Genomic DNA, 19829 nt, shown 5'->3' on the forward strand with positions numbered 1-19829 from the left:
ACATGGGCCCTAGAGCACAGGTTCAGTAGTTGTGGCTCACAGGCTTAGTTGCTCCGCGGCATGTGGGATCTTCCCGGACCAGGGCTCAAACCCGTGTCCCCTGCATTGGCAGGCGGATTCTTAACCACTGCGCCACCAGGGAAGCCCTATATCTTTCTTTCATTCTCAAATATTTGCTCTTGCCCCGTGGGAAGGCTTCTAGATTTCTTGTGATTGCCACAAATTCAATAACTCATAATTTCTTAAACATTAGTTGTATTAACTATTATCTTCATTCAGTAATTAGGCAATTAGAATTTACTATTGCTAAATGAATGTCCAAAATTAAACCAAAATTATTTCAAGATGAAGTGAGAATACATCTCAACTCATTTGATAAGGCTGTTATTACCCTGACACCAAAACCAGACAAAAACAGCACAAGAAAACTACAGACCAATATTGTTTATGGATATAGATGTAAAAAATCCTCAACAAAACACCAGCAAGTGAATCCATCAACATAAGAAGGACTGTACACCTTTGCTAAGTGTGATTAATTCAAGGAATTCAAGATTGGTTTAATATCTGAAAGTCAATTAATGTAATACATCATATTAATAAGGAATAAAAACCACATGATCATCTCAATTGATACAAAAAAAGGATCTGACAAAATCCAATATCCTTTCATGATAAAAGCACACAGGAATTGAAGGAAACTTTCTTAACTTGAGAAAAGGCATCTATGAAAAACCCACAACTAACATCATACTTAATGGAGAAAGACTGAATACTTTCTCCTTAAAACCAGGAACAAAACAAGGATGTCTGCTCTCAACACTTCTATTCAACATTGTACTAGAGGGCTTCCCTGGTGGCACAGTGGTTAAGAATCTGCCTGTCAGTGCAGGGGACACAGGTTTGAGCCCTGGTCTGGGAAGATCCCACATGCTGCAAAGCAGCTAAGCCCATGCTCCACAACTACTGAGCCTGTGCTGTTGAGGCTGCAAGCCACAACTACTGAGCCCGTGTGCCACAACTATGGAAGCCCGTGCGCCTAGAGCCCATGCTCTGCAACAAGAGAAGCCACTGCAATGAGAAGCCCACACACTGCAACGAAGAGTAGCCCCCGCTCTCTGCAACTAGAGAAAAGCCCGCGCGCAGCAATGAAGACCCAATGCAGCCAAACATAAATGAATAAATGAATTTAAAAAAATTTTTAAAGAAATATTGTACTAGAGATTCTAGCCTGGACAATTAGGCAAAAAAAAAAAAAAAAAAAAGAAATTAAAAGCTTTCAGGTTACAAAGGAACAAGTAAAACTACTACAATTTGTACATGACATAATCTTGTATATAAAAAATCCTAAGGAACCCACCAATAAACTACTAGAGCTAATAAACATATCCATCAATGTTACAGAATTCAAGATCACTATACAAATAAATACCAATTGTACTCTGATACAATAGCAACAAACAATCTGAAATGAAATTAAGAAAACTCCATTTATAATAGCATCAAAATGAATAAAATACTTAGAAATAAATTTAGCAAAGAAAGTATAAACCTTATAATTTGAAAACTACAAAAATTGTCACAAGAAGTTAAAGAAGTCCTAATTAAGTGGAAAGACATCCCATGTTCATGGATCAGAAGATGTAACTTTGTTAAGATGGCAATACTCCCTAAATTGATCTACATATTAATTCAATTCCAGAATATCCAAAACAATCTTGAAAAGGAAGAGCAAATTTGAAGGACTCACACTTCCTGATTTCAAAACTTAATTCAAGGCTATAGAAATCAAAACAGTGTGGTACTGGCATAAGGAGAGACATATAAATCAATGGAATATAGTTTAAGAGTCCAGAAACAAACACTCACATTCACAGTCAATTGACTTTTGACAAGGGTGCCAAGACAATTCAATGGGAGGCAAGTGAGGTAGGAGTGGGGTTGGATAGTCTTTTCAGCAAAAGGTCCTGGGGCAACTGGATATTCACATGCAGTAGAATAAAGTTGGACCCCTATCTCACACCATACACAAAAATTAACTCAAAATGAATCATAGACTTAAATATAACAGTTAAAACCATAAAATTCCTAGAAGAAAACAAGAATAAATCTTCATTATCTTGGGTTACACAATGGTTTTTAGACATGGTACCAAAAGCACAAATGACAAGAAAAAATAAGTAGACTGAACTTTGTCAAAATTATAAAATTTTGTACATTAAAGGACCCCATCAAGGGACTTCCCTGGTGGCACAGTGGTTAAGAATCCCCCTGCTAATGCAGGGGACACAGGTTCAAGCCCTGGTCCGGGAAGATCCCACATGCCGCAGAGCAGCTAAGCCCGCAAGCCACAACTACTGAGCATGCATGCCACAACTACTGAAGCCCATGAGCCTAGAGCCCGTGCTCCACAACAAGAGAAGCCACCACAATGAGAAGTCCGTGCACCACAACAAAGATCAGCCCCTGCTCGCCACAACTAGAGAAAGCCCATGAACAGTAACAAAGACCCAATGCAACCAAAAATTAATTAATTAATTAATTTTTTAAAAAAGGACCCCACCAAGAAAGTGAAAACAGCCCATGAAATGAGAGAAAATATTTAAAATTCATGTGTGACAAGGGACTTGTATCCAGAATATATAAAGAACTCTTAGGACTCAACAATAAAAAGACAATGGAGTTTAAAAATGACAAAGAATGTGACAGAAATAGACATTTCTTTGAAGATACACAAATGGCTAATAAGCATATGAAAAGAGCCCATCATCATTTGCTATCAGGAATATGAATTCAAAACCACAATGAGATACCCCTTCACACCTACTAGCATGGCTATAATCAAAATGATAGACAATTACAAGTGTTGACAGGATGTGGAGAAACTGGAACCCTCACAATGGGGTATATCCATACAATGGAATATTACTCAGCCATAAAAGGAATGAAAAGCTGATATATGATACAATGCAGATGAACCTTGAAAACATGCTAAGTGAAAGAAGCTAGTCACAAAACAGCTCATACTGTATGATTCCATTTATATGACTTGTCCAGCAAGGACAAATCATAGAGACAGAAACTAGATTAGTGGCTGCCAGGGGCTAGGGGACAAAAGGAAATAGAGAGTGACTACTCATAGATATAGGGTTTCTTTTGGGGGTGTTGAAAATGTTCTAAAATTAGTTTGTGGTGATGGATGCACAACCCTGTGAATACACTAAAAAAAATTGTATGTTTTAAATGGGTAAATTTTATGATATGTGAAATGAATATCAGTAAAGCTGTTTAAAAAAAAAAGATGAAGCCAAAATAATACTTAATTTCTAAACAACTTCACTGTGCAAAAAAAATGTTAAACTACTTGTAAAAATATCAGAAGACAAGCCGTAATTCTGCAATTTATTTCCACTTGAGAGATTATCTCAGAGCACTAATATACTCTCATGTTACACTTGCAACCTCATTGCCAGCAGTATAGATAAGCAAAAAGTAGGTCCTCGTCAAACTCAAGTTATTCAGCTTACTCAAGTAAATTATTCTAAATTACTTTGTGTAAGAATGAAATGAGGAAGATACAACATGTCATAGATAAAACCAGTCATCTATAGGAATGATACAAACTAGGACATCAGTAAGCCAGTGAAGAGTTTAAAGAACACAAAATCCTATTCCTGGAAGGGTTATCTTCAGTGAGATAGGACTGGAATGTGTTATTATTTTAAAAGCTTCAACAAAAGTAGCAATGTTATACTCTGCCCAAAGAATATTATAACAGATGGTTGGCAAGGCTTCTGTAAAAGGGTAGTTCAAAGAGAAAAAACTTGGCTTTGTCATTCCCAGTTCTACCTGGAGTATAAAGAAAACTGCCCTGGTTCACAAATACAGGATCTGACAGGAAAAGTATGTGCTGAACAGGAAAGAATATGCTCATCAGTCAACTCATTTCCGAGCCAGATTGATCATTTTATTTTTGCCCCTATAAATCAACAATTTATTTTTGTTTCATGGTCCAATCAATATAGATGTGATTAGCAGATGAATCTGTCCCCTAGCAATCAACAGACTGATGTGATTAGTGCTAGACTGGCATTCAAGTTCTAGTTCTACCACCAAGCAGCGACGTGACTTAGGGCAAATGACTTCACTGCTCTCAGTTTCCTCATGTAGAAAACAAGACAGCCTGACTAATGTAAACCAAGGTTTCTTTTCAACTCTAAAGCTCAATGATTCAGAAACCTGAAAACTACAATAGTAACAGTGATGTGTGGTTCAAGAATCTGTGTGTTCAACACTACAAAGCTTCTTCGAAGGGAACTGATGTAAAAATTTAAATAACACAATAAATGCTTTCTCAAAAAAAAATTAGAACCTACTAAGACATACACATATAACAGAACTTGGTTCCAAATTATAATCAGAAACTGACATATATGACTCACTAGTAATAGAGATAAGAAACACACTTAACCAATATTCTGTAAAGTCAGGAAAAACTAAAAATGTATTATATGGTTACCCAATTTTAGAAGGAAGATCTAGACTTTGGCTAGATAAAACTAAAGTTATGTTTAAAAGGCAAATGTGTAATACAAAGCATAGAGATGGACTTTAAAAATACTTGACTGTAAGAAAGCAAAAAAGTCAGATGCTCAAACAAAATGTTTAAATTGCTAAGTAGTATGGGGGGAGCGGAGGAGAGTAGGGGTGGGGAGAGAAGGAAAATAACTTTTCTCAAAATAGACAATAAAAATGAGGAAAAGCAATAAAATACCATAAATTATAGCAGATCAGGAGAACTAAGGCCTCTGTAGGCAAAACAACAATTAAAACCTTGCAAGAAGGACTTCCCTGGTGGTCCAGTGGGTAAGCCTCTGAGCTCCCAATGCAGGGGGCCCAGGTTTGATCCCTGGTCGGGGAACTAGATCCCACATGCATGCTGCAACTAAGAGTTTGCATGCTGCAACCAAAGAGTCCATGTGCCACAACTAAAAGATCCCGCATGCTGCAACTAAAGATCCCGCATGCCAGCAATGAAGATCCCGCATGCCGCAACTAAGATGCAGCACAGCCTAAATAAAATAAATAAATAAATATTTTAAAAAATATAATAAATAGGGCTTCCCTGGTGGTGCAGTGGTTGAGAATCTGCCTGCCAATGCAGGGGACACGGGTTTGAGCCCTGGTCTGGGAAAATCCCACATGCCGCGGAGCAACTGGGCCCGTGAGCCACAACTACTGAGCCTGCGCGTCTGGAGCCTGTGCTCCGCAACAAGAGAGGCCGAGATAGTGAGAGGCCCGCGCACCGCGATGAAGAGTGGCCCCGCTTGCCACAACTAGAGAAAGCCCTCGCACAGAAACGAAGACCCAACAGAGCCATAAATTAATTAATTAATTAATTTAAAATATATATATATATATATATAATAAATAAATAAACCTTGCAAGAAAATGCAAAGCCTCAGAGACGTGGTTTAAATATATAAAAAGCCAGATGCTGAATAAAGACTGGATGGAGCACTTGATAAACAGGGTATAAACAGTGATAAGAGCAAGAAAACTGACAGGCCTAACTGTAATTTGCTTCAATACTTACTGAAGAAGATATGAGGAAGAAATCTATTTCTACTTTAAAGCATATGAATCACTGACAGTGAATCAAATTCATCATTAAACAAACAAGATGCTTCCAAACTAATATATCAGATGCTAGGTAGTCATGAAGTCCCAAAGTACTCTCATTTTAAAAGAATTTATGTATAAAATTATAAAATTGCAAGGAAGAACCTACTGACAGTCATCTGAGAGAAGTGACCTCCAATAAGACACAAGAGGACGGAATCCAGACCTCTTTCCTTTATCAACAACATTTACCCAGCCCCTTGCTCAACTGGCATATTCTGGCACTCAATGAATATTTGCTGAACAAAAATGAAAAAAAACATGCCATCAATATAACTCCCATCTATTCAAGAGAAAGGCTCTGGCTGTGAGCTTCAAATCGGTCAAATTGGCAAACCTCTCCTAGAGAGTGAGATCAGAAGACATTTCAGCATAAATAACCTTCTGAGGAAAAGACAAACATGGCTTCTGAAAGAAGAAATCACACCACACCAGTCTACCCAAATTCTCTGAGGAGAAAGTATGTGAATATAACTTATTTAGGCTTTTATGAAAGCCTTGATGAGAGTCTAAATAAAAGGCTATTTTTTTTTTTTTTTTTTTTTTTTTTGCGGTATGTGATCCTCTCACTGTTGTGGCCTCTCCCGTTGCGGAGCACAGGCTCCGGACGCGCAGGCTCAGCGGCCATGGCTCACGGGCCCAGCCGCTCCGCGGCATGTGGGATCCTCCCAGACCGGGGCACGAACCGGTGTCCCCTGCATTGGCAGGCGGACTCTCAACCACTGCGCCACCAGCGAAGCCCTAAAAGGCTATTTTTAAAAAGCCTGAGTGGCCACAGAGTTGAGACTATTTCCCGTGGATGGGGTGTGGTTTATGAGACTGACACACCGTGTACTGCGCAAAGGGGGCAGGTTTACACAGGGCATGACACATAGAAAACTATGGGTGGATGGACGCTGAGGTACTTCCCCAGGAAGTATAAGCAGACGATTGATCTTAGGTAATGTTTTAGAAATGCTGTATTTAACATTTTCATAAATTATATGAAAGGTATACAGAGAATTCCCCATTTTGCAGATGGAATGATGAGCTTCCTGACAGTGAAATATTGCACTAAGTTGGAAAAATAAGGGAACTGAGAGGTGGAAAAAAATTTTAAGTATATCAAATGAGAAACATTTGTAAAAACTAGGATGTATTTTCAGTTTAGAGAATACTTTGCAAGCATGAAAGGTGTCTGAATATCTGCAGGGCTGTCCAGCAGAAGAGAAACTAGAGTTGCTCCAGGCAGTTCCTGTGTAGACAAAATTAGGCCCAAAGTGGAAACTGCAGAGGGACACATTTCAACTAACATAAGGTCAAGCTTTCTAAGCACCAGACCAGACCTAACTGAAAGGGTGATTCTTACTCTGAATTATCTCTAAGAGCCCACTGAGATACAAGCGCCTAAAGTACTGCAGGCAGGAAAACAGCAGGTATTAACAGCATGCAGCATGGAAAAAATGAAAAGTAAAGCATTTACAGGAAAAAAAAATCTAAGTTGTACCTAAAGGATGCATGGCTTCTAGTTAAAAAAGAAATTTTTGAATAATTACATTATGTTACCTAAAGACAATGTGATTTTTGTATGCAAAGTGGGGAGGGATTGCAAATTCTACTGCCAACAAGGCAAAGACTGTGAAGAGAATATATTTTCCTATTCTTCTAACAAATCATAATTTAGCTATATCTGAAATGCAGTTATGATTGGTTACCATAAATCCAGAAAGGCAAAGCAATGCTGACAAAGATCCAGAGAAGTATAGGTAAATGGAATGACTAAGAGGCTGAAGGAGATGTCACTGGAGATTACATTTTAAAATCAATCATCTTCAACTGAGAAACATGAAAGCCAAGGGGCACTATGATCAAAATCAGAAAATGTATCAATATGGTAAATACTAATTTATTCACCAAATCTTGGTACAATACATTAAGCTTTTAAACTTGAAAAGGTAGATCTTTTTTTCCACAAAAGATGAAAAGAAAGTTGTAGAACGTGTTATCACCAAGCAGTATTCAGGGTTAAGAATACTCAAGAAGTATATAAATTTATGTATATTAAGTCCATTCTGGGCTCCTACAGGATAGAACTGACATCTGAGGTGAGGTCTTAAGTTTCTGAGGTTAACAACTTATAAGATAATTGCCTCACATCAAAACATTCCTTGGTGCCAACTAAGACATGACAATTGGCTGACAGCCCCCTAACAGACTCAGTAAGGCTTGCTGGTATAGTTCTTTTTATTTTTATTATAATTTTTAAAATTTATTTATTTTTATTTTTATTTATTTTTGGCTGCATTGGGTCTTTGTTGCTGCACGCAGGCTTTCTCTAGTTGCGGGGAGCAGTGGTTTCTCTTCTTGCAGAGCACGGGCTCTAGGCTCACGGGCTCAATAGTTGTGGCTTGCAGGCTCTAGAGCACTGGTCAGTAGTTATGGCGCATGGGCTTAGTTGCTAAGCGGCATCTTCCCGGACCAGGGCTCGAACCCGTGTCCCCTACCTTGGCAGGCGGATTCTTAACCACTGTGCCACCAGAGAAGCCCTATAGTTCTTTTTAGTCCTTTATCTATGTATGTACAGTTGACCCTTGAACAACACAGGTTTGAACTGGTCCACTTATACTCGGATTTTTTCCAATCAATACATACTACGCAATGCTCAACTGAATTCCTGGATGTGGAACTGCAGATACAGAGGGCCTACTGTAAAGTTATATGTGGATTTTCTATTGCACAGAGGTCAGCGCCCCTAATTCTGCATTGTTCCATGTGTGTTATATATATATATATATATATATATATGTGTGTACCTTCTTTATCTTTTATATATTTAGAATCGTTATATATCTCTATATCCTGAATTTTTCATTTATCACATACTCAACATTCTAAAACATTAAAAGTTCTTTAAAAATAGTTTTATGGGCTTCCCTGGTGGCACAGTGGTTGAGAGTCCGCCTGCCGATGCAGGGGACACGGGTTCGTGCCCCGGTACGGGAAGATCCCACATGCGGCGGAGCGGCTGGGCCCGTGAGCCATGGCCGCTGAGCCTGCACATCCGGAGCCTGTGCTCCGCAACGGGAGAGGCCGCAACAGTGAGAGGCCCGCATATGGCAAAAAAAAAAAAAAAGTTTTATGGCTGTATAATAATTCACCCTTAAATACGCCATAATTTACCCATTAATCTCACTGCTCATTCAAGTTTATTCCCAATTCTCACTTGTATAAATAATGCTACAATGAATATCTTTGTTCACAAATCTTTCTATATATCTCTGTATTTTCCCCCTTAAGATAAAATTCCTAGAAGTGGAATTACTTAGTTAAAAGACAGTTTAAGGTTTTTTGATATATGTTGCCAAAATACCTTCCAGAAAAACTGGGCCCAATGCACACTTCCACTAGCAGTTTTAGAGACTGCCCCCTCACTACCTTTGACCATACAGTTCAATTGCCAATTTGATAGGTTAAAAAAAAGTAGTATGGGCTTCCCTGGTGGCGCAGTGGTTGAGAGTCCGCCTGCCGATGCAGGGGACACGGGTTCGTGCCCCGATCCCGGAAGATCCCACATGCCGCGGAGCGGCTGGGCCCGCGAGCCATGGCCGCGGAGCCTGTGTGTCCGGAGCCTGTGCTCCGCAACGGGAGAGGCCACAGCAGTGAGAGGCCCGCGTACAGCAAAAAAAAAAAAAAAAAAAAAAAAAAAAAAAGTAGTATATCATTTTAATCTGAATTCCTTTGATTACTTATCAGAATAAAAATGTTTCTTATATGCTTCTTGGTCATTTGTGTTTCTTCTTTGTGAACTCTGATCATGACCTTTGTCAGTAAGGCATTTTTACTTTCTTTGGGCCTTGACAAACTGAAAACCAGCTGAGATGGAGTCACGTATCAGTGACTTCGGCTCCCCCTGCTGGCCAAAAAATTACTACCATGATCAAGACCTAGATTAAAGTACCAGGTAGACTACACTCCTAAAAGCTTGTCTTTTCTGGGCTGTTGCTACAAACGCAATTTATACTCGGTGATAAAAGATAAAACATTATGTGTCTAAACCCATACTTAACAGAGCTATGATGGGAAAGGAGAAAGGGGACACCTGATCACTAATGTTTAATGATTAGTGTCACAAAAAATGTTTAAATTATAATCAGTTCACTGCCAAATTACTACCTGGATGGAACATTATAAGCATAAAATTCATTTCTCTATACTTTATTTTTATTACTGTTATTTTTTTTATGGCTGCACCGCGTGGGCGCTTTCAGTATCTTAGTTCCCTGACCAGGGATTGAACCCAGGGCCACAGCAATGAAAGTGCCCAAGTCCTAACCACTGGACCACCAGGGAAGTCCCTATACTTTATTCCAACAATGTAAAAACATTCTAATTGCCAGATGACACTGGTTGTCAGCACACTGGTTCTCTTTTTTAAAAGCAAAAATAAGAAAACAAAAACACCTATGCACCCTTCATCATTCAATGAACGATTTAAAAACAAAAAAACAAAACCCTCTTTGTAACCCTTATTCCAAAGCTACAAAGCTGCTCACACTAAACAGATTGGGTCCTATAGTTCCAAAGGGCAAGGCCAGGACTGGCGAATGGATGTAACTAACTCAGCTTTCCCACGGATACCCTCTTAAAGATGCACTTCACAGGTTGGGCAGTGCAGTGCTCAGACCATTCATTCATGCAACACACATTTACTACATGTCATCACTTTGCAAGCAGATGAAAGACAGGACACAGCCCCTACTCTCAAAGAACTTGGAGACTAGCTGCGTGGAGAAGCAAACCTGCAATCACTGTACAACAGAAGTGCTAGGGATGCACACACAAAGGCAAAGCCTGGGTACATAGGAAGCTCTCCACGTTAGTTACTGTTGTTACTACATCTCACTGTTATTAAAGAACTAGGACAAGTATGTTTCTAGAACAGGGCAGGAGGTCACTTTAAACAGTGGCAACTGCTTGTGTGAAGGCCCAGGGGCAAAGGAGCAACAAGGTGTACAGAAGGAACTACAAACAGCAGCTCAGCGCTGCTGAGCGCAGAGAGCTCAGGAAGGATCAGAGGAAGTGATCTGGGCAAAGGTGTTTGAACTTCACCTCGAAAGCCAGGTGAGCCACGGCGAGGAAACATATGGTCATATGAGGAGACCATTTAGCGCTGGGAAAAACACGTTCGCAGGTCATCAGTATATATGGGTGTGGGACTCATACAGAGTGAGACACAAACTTATCTAAGATGTCACTCAGGAACTACATAGGCTGGGAGGAGAGAAGGCCAAGGCAAGGCAAACACTGACTGAAAGAGAAAAAATGTCTGCAAAGAAAACTGAGAAAGAACAGCCAGAGATGACAGCGATGAGAGAAAGAGCCAGCACTCAGATCGTCTGTAGTGTACTGTGTGGCAGGCGCCCATCTATGTGCTTTTCATGTATTAATTCATTTCCTCCTCACGACAGTCCTGTAATGTTAAGTGCCATTATTTTTAATATTATTTTTCTCATTTTTCAGGTGAGGTAATTGAGGCAGAGAGGCACACAGTAAGTGCAGAGCTGAAATCTGAATCTAGGAGACTCACTGCAGAGTCCATGTTCTGTATCACAACTCTACAGTGCCTTTCAGAAATGATGACAGGAAGGCAGGAGGGACCACTACCACCACAGCCGGGGAGAACGGTCCACAGCGTCAAAGACCACAAGGAGGCCTCAGAAGACAAGGGCAGAAAGGGATGACTCTGTAAGGGCAGGTACAGTGGAACACATAGGAAGAAGCTACACAAATACTTCAATGGCAAAGGGACCAGTGGTCGCAGTTCAGGGGTTTTGCGTTTGTAAAGTGAGACTTGAGTGTGGTTATAAGCTGAGGGACAAGAGCTAACAGGGAACGGGAGGGTGAAAATGGGTTGGGAAAAGGTACAAATGACAGCCAGAGGTCCCTACAAGGAGGAAGAAAACAGCTCAAGAGACCAGAGAGATGGCCTAGTATAAGAAGAAACAAATACAGGGACAGTGTTGGGCCCAAGAAGAGTCCCTTCCCTGACAGGCTCTGTGCTCTATGATCAAAGAGGCAAAGTCACTGGGGGAAAGAGGTTTTCTTTGTAAGCAAGGCAGATGTTCCACTTCTGAAGAAGCCCCCACGGTCAGATGCTTTTAGAGGAACTTCCCTGGTGGTGCAGTAGATAAGACTCTGCACTCCCAATGCAGGGGGAGGGTTCGATCCCTGGTCAGGGAACTAGACCCCACGTGCATGCCAAAACTAAGGAGCCCGTGTGCCACAAACAAGGAGCTGGCAAGCCGCAACTAAGGAACCCACAAGCTGCAACTAAGGAGCCCACCTGCCACACCTAAGGAGCCCGCCTGCAGCAGCTAAGACCCGGTGCCACCAAATAAATAAATAATTTCTTTTTTAAAGATGCTTTTAGAATTGTAACATTAATTTATATTCTTTATTTGATTCTTTTACTCCTGTTTTCACTCTTAGCTTGCTGTCTCATTAAATTATGATCTAGGTTGCAAACATTTCACAAGATGATTTCTAAGCAAGAAAAAAATCTAGCAAAAACTAAAATCACTAGACTTCAGAATAGAAAGATAATTTTTTTAAAAGATAATATTTTTCCATTTCTTCAAGTCAAGTACGTGAATATACTCTCTGAGCTTCCAGAACTTACTACGGCTACTCCCATTGTCCTCTGGAGCAAACCAGCCAACAATGCCCAGAGCTGCTCTCCCGCTCACGGCTTGACTTCTCTCCCCAGCTCTGCCTCGGCCCGGTCAGCACTCTCTCTGGCCTAGTCAAATGGCCTCTCGGCCCACAGTCCAAACAGTTACCCAACATCATGAACTCCTTCACTTCAGGACAGGGAGACAGGAGAAGGAATTTGGGAACTAGCCTCTGATGACAACTAACAAAGCAATTTCATAACACATATGTATCTAAAGAAGTCCCAGACCACTGTAAAAATCGGATGAAAGCAATGGACCCTTCCTCTCCATAAAATGCACACAGGCAAAACCACATCATTTTGCATCAGACTGTCAAAAAGCTGTCATCTTCATGTTATCTTATCCATAGAAAAGTCCTTCCAGCCATCGTTAAAGATCTATTTACTCTTCCTTGGCAAATAATTTCTATAAGCTTAGTTTGCTGATATCCTAACCGACTGCAGAAAGAAGGCATTAAAATAGAGGGGAGAGTTTCTGGAGGCTGGAACAAGGCCAGTAACAGCCAGATACGAAGGCAGGAGATCAGGAAAGTAGATAATCACAGACTAAAGAAAATGAAGACTAGCCCAAGAGTATGTAATACGTGCACACTACTCCATGAATACAGTTTATTTTACGGCCTCCAAAGGCACGTTACATTTCAGCACAGTACAATAAGTGATGGGCATAGTGCAGATCTTCCGTAATTTTGAATTATTATTAAAAAATAAAATTTTCTTCAGAGCACTTTTTTTTTGTTTTTTTAATTTGGCCGTGTGGCTTGTGGGATCTTAGTTCCCCAACCAGGGATCGAACCCAGGCCCTCTGCAGTGACAGGGAGGAATCCTAACCACTGGACCACCAGGGAATTCCCCAGAGTGCTTTCTTAAAGAGGCAGAAAAGCATGTAATACCTTTTAGAAAAATTTTCACCTAAGTAAACTTTTAAAGTTGTAACACTAGTTTCAGGAGAGGAAACCATCAAACAAAGGTACATACAGGCCAGTTGAGAAAGGTAAGATTTTAAAACAGAAAGGTCAGCAGCAGCCAGATTATCATGAGTCTATATGCTACATCAAAAAGGTTGAACTTTACCCTAAAGGCAAATAGGAGGGGAATGGAGGCAGAGGGCGGGCCAAATCAGTCAGGCCAGAGAAGGAACTTCCTCAAGGTCCTGTTATTTCTGGAATGACCCATACTGTCAACCCCCCAAAGAAGCTAAATGCTGCAGTATAACCATGTCGGCTTCTTCAAGTATGGCATCTAATTGAACATAAAACATCTCTTTATTCACACAGAGAAGGTGTTAATTCCACGTTACTGAGTATCTTTAGCTCCCAAGCCCCTCAACAGAGATACCTGGGCTTAATTCTTACATAGTAAGGAAATCCCAAGGTTTCATCAATTTCCACAAAGGATGAGACATGGAGAACAGACTGTAATCTTGACCTTAATTTTTCAAATCAGAATTTTACTGATAGCTAAAAGAAAAAGAATATTACCACCTTCTGAAGTTTCAATTTTATATAAATCTAAAGCTTCAATAGCAAAATCTATATATTAAAGACAAATGAGATAAACAAGGTCCTACTGTATAGCACAGGGAACTATAGGCAATATCTTGTAATAAACAAGAATGCAAAAGCATCTGAAAAAGTGATTCAGTTATATATCACTTTGCTGTACACCAGAAACTAACACAACATTGTAAATCAACTATACTTCAATAAAAATTAATTAATTAAAAAAATTAAAAAGACAAATGCATGAGACAGCTAAAGAAATAATCTACTTCTTTAAATCATGTGACCAATTTGCACCAAAATTTTCATTTCCTATGTGTAGGTGTTGACGGTCTGCTACCCATGATGAGTAACATCAGTCTACAGGGCTGACCAGGCTAATGGATGTTGTCATGGGTTGAATTTTGTCCCCCACGAAGAAGATATTTTGTACTCCTAACCCCTAGTACCTCAGAATGTGACCTTAGTTGGAGAAAGAGTCTTTACAGACGTAATCAAGTTAAAATGAGCTCATTAGGATGGGCCCTAATCCAGTATGACTGCTGTCCTTTTAAAAAGGAGAATTTTTGAACAAAAAAGACGCATACACAGAGAGCACTCTGTGTACAGACTGGAGTTACGCTGCCACAAGCCGAGGACCTACCAGGTGCTAGAGGAGAGACCTGGAAGAGATCCTGCCCCAGCACCTTCAGATGGAGCATGCCCCTGCCCTCAGACTTCTAGCCTCCAGAACTGAGAGACAATACATTTCTGTTGTTTAAGCCACTTAGTTTGTGGCACTTTGTTATGGCAGCCCTAGCAAACAGATGTCATGAAGAAAATTAGCAGCTTGTGTTTATTGAGCACATACCAAGTGTTATTCTAAGCATTTCGCATCAACAAACTCATTTAGTCCTTACAAAATCTACCCTAGGATCTAGGTACTACAATTATACACTTTTCACAGATGAGGACACCAAGTCTCTAAGAGGATGAGACACTTGCCGAACATCAGGCAGAGCCCCCCACTACGACCACTAGCTATAAGGAACTATTATGTTTAGTAATTATTTTAATAACAATAGTAGTTCACTAAGCCAAATCACAGATATAATATACACAAAGATCCTCTGAAGTAAATGTTAATTTCATTTCCAGTACAAAGGAGGACCCTGAACCTCCGAGAGATTTTTTAATTTCTTAAAATTGCCCCACATCACATAACCAAGAATGTGATAGTGTATCTAATTGCCAACTGGAGGGAATAAACAATGAAATTTTTTTTTTTACTAACACTGTAAGAGCAAGTGAAATTTTTTAATGCCTGACCTTGCAATTCAATACTAGAAATATAAACCTATAAATTTGAAATTCTTCAAGATCCCAGGAGAAAATGTGCCCTAGGTTACAGTACCCTTTATATATGCATCCCTTCAACCACTGTTCAAGAGCTATCTGCCCTCTCATTTGTGGCCCCTTGACATTTCTCTGACTTCCAGACACAGAAGAAGAAAAGATGTAAGGATTGAAAAGTTTTTTTTTAATTTTTTGTATTTTTTGATTTTGATACAAACATCAGAAAGTGTGAAAAAAATACAATACAGCGAGAAGCCTCCTTCCCACTCTGTCCTCTGCCTGCCCAGTTTCTAGACTTAACAGGTAACCGATGTCACCATTTTCTTGTTTATTCTTCTGAAGTGTTTTTTTATGCATATACAACAAGCCAAACTTTCTTTTCTCCCTTCTTTCTTTTCGAAAAACACAAAGGGTAACATATCATACACACTTTTCTGCATCTTGCTTTTATCGCCTAACCGTTTATCTTGGAGATCTTTCCATATCCTATTGAATCATATTTTAATTATGTCCTTTTGTTTGTCAAGAATACTTTTTACTTGCTTTCATCACAGTTCAGTCTAGCACACAAGGCACTAGCACACAGGCAACGAGCAGTCCCTGAGAGCTACCTGAGACAACTGATGGTAGCACCATATCACACACCAAAGACCTTGTATCTTCTTCTCTCCATCTCATCTTCACTTTCATCTTTTCTCCAACTCGCCCAATTCTCCTCCTCCTCATCGCTGTTCTTCTCCCATCTCACACATACCCTAACCCCGACAACTGTACATAAAAACACCAAACATCACTGATACTGCTTAGTCATGGCTAGCAATAAAAAAGCTGCAGACCCCTGATGTAGAGAAAGGGATAAATAACTCCATGGGAACTAATTAACAAGAGTGCCTTAGGGACTTCCCTGGTGGTCCAGTGGATAAGACTCCTCACTCCCAATGGAGGGGGCCCAGGTTCTATCCCTGGTCGGAGAACTAGATCCTGCATGCATGTCACAACTAAGAGTCCGAGGGCCACAACTAAGACCCGGAGCAACCGAAATAAATAAATTTTTTTTTTTTTTTTTTTTAAAGAGTGCCTTAAATTGAGGAGTTTTTGTTTGGAGTTATTTTTCCTTTGTTATTTATGTTTCTTTTTGTACTTTGATTCTTGAAAAGGGTGAGTATTGGCACTATTTTCTATAAGCCTGGGAAAAGAAATAAGCACATACTGAGATCTAAAGTTTAAGTAATGCCTTACAGAACTAGAGTTCATTCTGAAATAAGATAATCAGAAACAAAGTGTAAGAACTATAGAAAATAAATATTTTGGCTCCAAAGTATACATTTTAATTAGCCTAACTTTTTTTTTTTGACTTAAAAATAAGCAGTTGCAATCTGAAAACACATCTCAGAAACATTTTAAAGGTATTCACAAATGAAAAAGAGAAAAAGGTTCCCTCTCTCTTTTTTATTTTCCATCCTGCAAATTCAATGCTATCCTTTTCCCATCCCCCCCCAAAAAGTGCCTTTTTCCCCTGCCCAGATCAAACACTACAGTTTTTAAGGTATTTTTTTAAGTCATAAAAGGAGGAGGAAAATGTTAGCAAATAAAAAATTTGTTTAGACTCAGAAGAGGTCTTCCATTGATCAAAGGGTGAAATTAAGGTAGTCACATAACTATATTCTTAAGTAGTTAACAGGTGGTAACACACAGTATGGAGTACTGACTTCGCTCTGTATTCCTGTCATTCCAGAGGGCTTTGGTGCAACTTCAAGGGTTAGTGTAGAACTTGCCCAGGTTCAGAGATTTAGAGGTAAAATGTCATATATATAGATATATCTATATCTATACATATATAGATATATAGATATTAAAAAGCAGGACTCTATGTATCTAATCCATTAGTTGAAACTGTAAAATAAAAATCTAATATATTGATCCCCAGTTCCTTGGGTTTCTATGGAACTAGAACCTGCGGATATTCCCTTGCCTGATTCCTAAAGACAACAAATGCCGCCAGGTCATGGCACTAAACACCCAATACCAAAGAGAAATATTCTTGTACAAGGTCCTCCAGTTCCTATAGGTTCAGGACTTCTGGCTGGGTTTCCCTCCAACTCTACAGGGAGACTGGCTAGAAAAACTGTGTCTCTCTGGCTTCCTTTATACTAATATAAGCACTCCTCATCCAACAATAGCAGCTGGAACATAAATGAAGATGAGAACTCAGTCTACATTTACCTAAAGATTTCCCACAATCCAAATATTTAGTTTACACAGACTGCATTAATATCTGATTTATTCACTGCATTAATTTGGAATTCTACAGGACAGATTACCAGACAACAATCTTAACTACACTAGTATTTAGCTCTGAAGGAAGCAACCTGTGCCACCCCATGAAGCTGGTGGAGGGCTTCCATCACTCCTTATCTTTCCCCATCCTTCCTCCCATTTTCCTCCCTACGTGTATCTGAAGCTTTGTCCTCTACTTAGTCCTAATGGAGACATATATGTACAAGAACTTGAAGTAGCCAAGAGACTGGAGAACCACCACATCACTGAGAGCTCTTTCATGTAAAGATTATCTGCCCACACTGCCCCCAAAGAGGTGCACCTTGTGAGATGAAACATGGCACAGAGTGCTACCTGTTGAGAAAAATGGTGTAAATTTGCATGCAAAGGACCAGGGAATAGCAGGAGAACTCTCCAACAGAGATATACACATAAACTAACAGGTCTTAGAATGTTCTAACATACTAAATGAAGTTTCAGAGTAAATAAATGGCTAGTGACACATCTTTTGTAACACATGAATCAGCTACAGATTTGCAAGAGTGGGACACACCCCAGCACCTATGACACTAAAGTACCTGTTTGAAAGTGGACCTGGCTGTCTGAATTGCCAATCCATCCTACTGAGATTGGAACAGAATTTTACAACTATGTGGGTTGTCACAGTTTAAAGTTAAAAAATAAACACATCATTTTCATGGAAATTAATTTAAGAACTTCATTAATATTTTAACACCAATAATTAAGAACAGTAGCAACACAAAGTAAGGAGTAACTAATCAGTCCTAGGAAGCAAACACAACAGTTTTTTTGAGGGGAAAGGAATGTCGGGTAAGAGGGTTGAAGAACTGCAAATTCAAGAACAAGAAAATCCTCAACTGTAAAGAAAAAGAAATAATATGACGCCTTTAATTAAAAAAAAAACCAACACATCTTACCTTAAGAAGCATCCAAATAGCATTCATAGTGTCAGGAATAGTTCAGACAATACTCAGAAATGAGCAGGAAGGTAGTCTTAGTAATACCCCAGTCACCAAGGATGAGCAGGTAGGAAAATCTTTTGTTTCAAGAAGGTATCTGAAAAAGAGAACTTTCATTTAGACTAAAAATAATCAAGAATAAGCAAATTAAAAAGAAAAAGCAAATAGTTTAAGCTATCTGGACAGAGATCTGAAGTACTGTTTGCCTCACCATCTTAAAAAGATGTAGAAAATACCATCCCCTTTGGAAAAGGACAAATGTGTGAGGTATAGGTATCTCCATACGTATGTAGAAATATATTTTTCTATAAAATTGGATTAAATGTATAACACATAGTTTAGATAATATAAAATTGCTTATCAAATAATTAGAAAGCCAAAACCATTTTTCCCAGATAGAAAAATGATTATCCAGGGTACTTCATAAACACTATTAAAAAATGATTTAACTGATCACCTAAAAAAGCCCCTTGCCACGTTTAGTTTTATTTAATAAATTAAAACCTCTCTGATCATTCTGATTGTCCTAAATTTTCTTGAGTTTAAGTTGCAGAGCCCATTCTACATGAAAAGTAAAATCCATTCTTGACTGAAGTGCTACAAACAAATAAAAGACTCTTCTTTCCTAGAGATCTTTAAAAGCAAACCAAACGACTTAATTTTGAGGATGGGAGGGAGGCAAGTTTGTCTGGAGGTAGGAGGATGGATTAAATGACCTCTTGTAGGATCCTTGCCCACGTCCTAGGCCTGAATGAAAATTCCAGCTTAACCAGTTACTGCTTCGCTTAAAATGGAGGCTTGACCGAGTAGGGACAAAAATAACAGCACCCACCTCTGTAAAATAAATTTCAAAAAATTCAAAGAATATACAGTACCCTCATTTTTAAGAAAAATTAAAAATAAAAACCTCTGGAGTGTATTTGTTCCTATGCATTTGTCACTTCGGCTTCGAAGACTTGGCATCACTTTCCTTACCGCTCGTCGGATTTTTTTGGGGGGGGCGAAGGTAGAGGGGAGTTTGACTCTTGACCCAAGTCTCGGGAAGGCTTAAGAGCCCCTCCATGATCCCCACCGCAAAAACCAAGGGGCGAAGAGAAAGGGGAGAGCCCGAGTTCCCACCCCTCCCCCCACCCCGGACCCCAGTCCCAAACCTACCCCCTTTCCCACAGTGGGGCGACTCCTTCTGCCCCAAACCCATTGTTAGGGAGGGGGCGAAAGGGAGAGTGGGCTCATGGCAGGGGCGCCTGCGGCCGCTGCCCCGGCTCGCTTCAGGAGGGGGCGGCCCGAGGGATGCAGCTTCCCTTCCTCTCCGCGTCGGTCCGTCCCACCTCGGCTCGGCCT

General features: G+C 39.7%; 1 protein-coding gene across 2 annotated transcripts in view; it reads right to left on the reverse strand.

The window, feature by feature from the left end:
• Nucleotides 1-19829, reverse strand: part of KANSL1 (KAT8 regulatory NSL complex subunit 1) — a 173381-nt gene extending 153552 nt beyond the window's left edge. The window contains exons 1-2 of one of the 2 annotated variants that reach the window (XM_060081673.1): nt 19644-19829; nt 18447-18585 (exon numbers count right to left, since the gene is read on the reverse strand). The gene's annotated coding sequence lies outside the window, so the exon portion shown is untranslated. The remainder of the gene's footprint in view (nt 1-18446; nt 18586-19643) is intronic. The other variant, XM_060081671.1, reaches the window with a different exon arrangement.

Source organism: Mesoplodon densirostris, chromosome 18 (assembly GCF_025265405.1).
Source record: "Mesoplodon densirostris isolate mMesDen1 chromosome 18, mMesDen1 primary haplotype, whole genome shotgun sequence".
Taxonomy (NCBI): domain Eukaryota; kingdom Metazoa; phylum Chordata; class Mammalia; order Artiodactyla; family Ziphiidae; genus Mesoplodon; species Mesoplodon densirostris.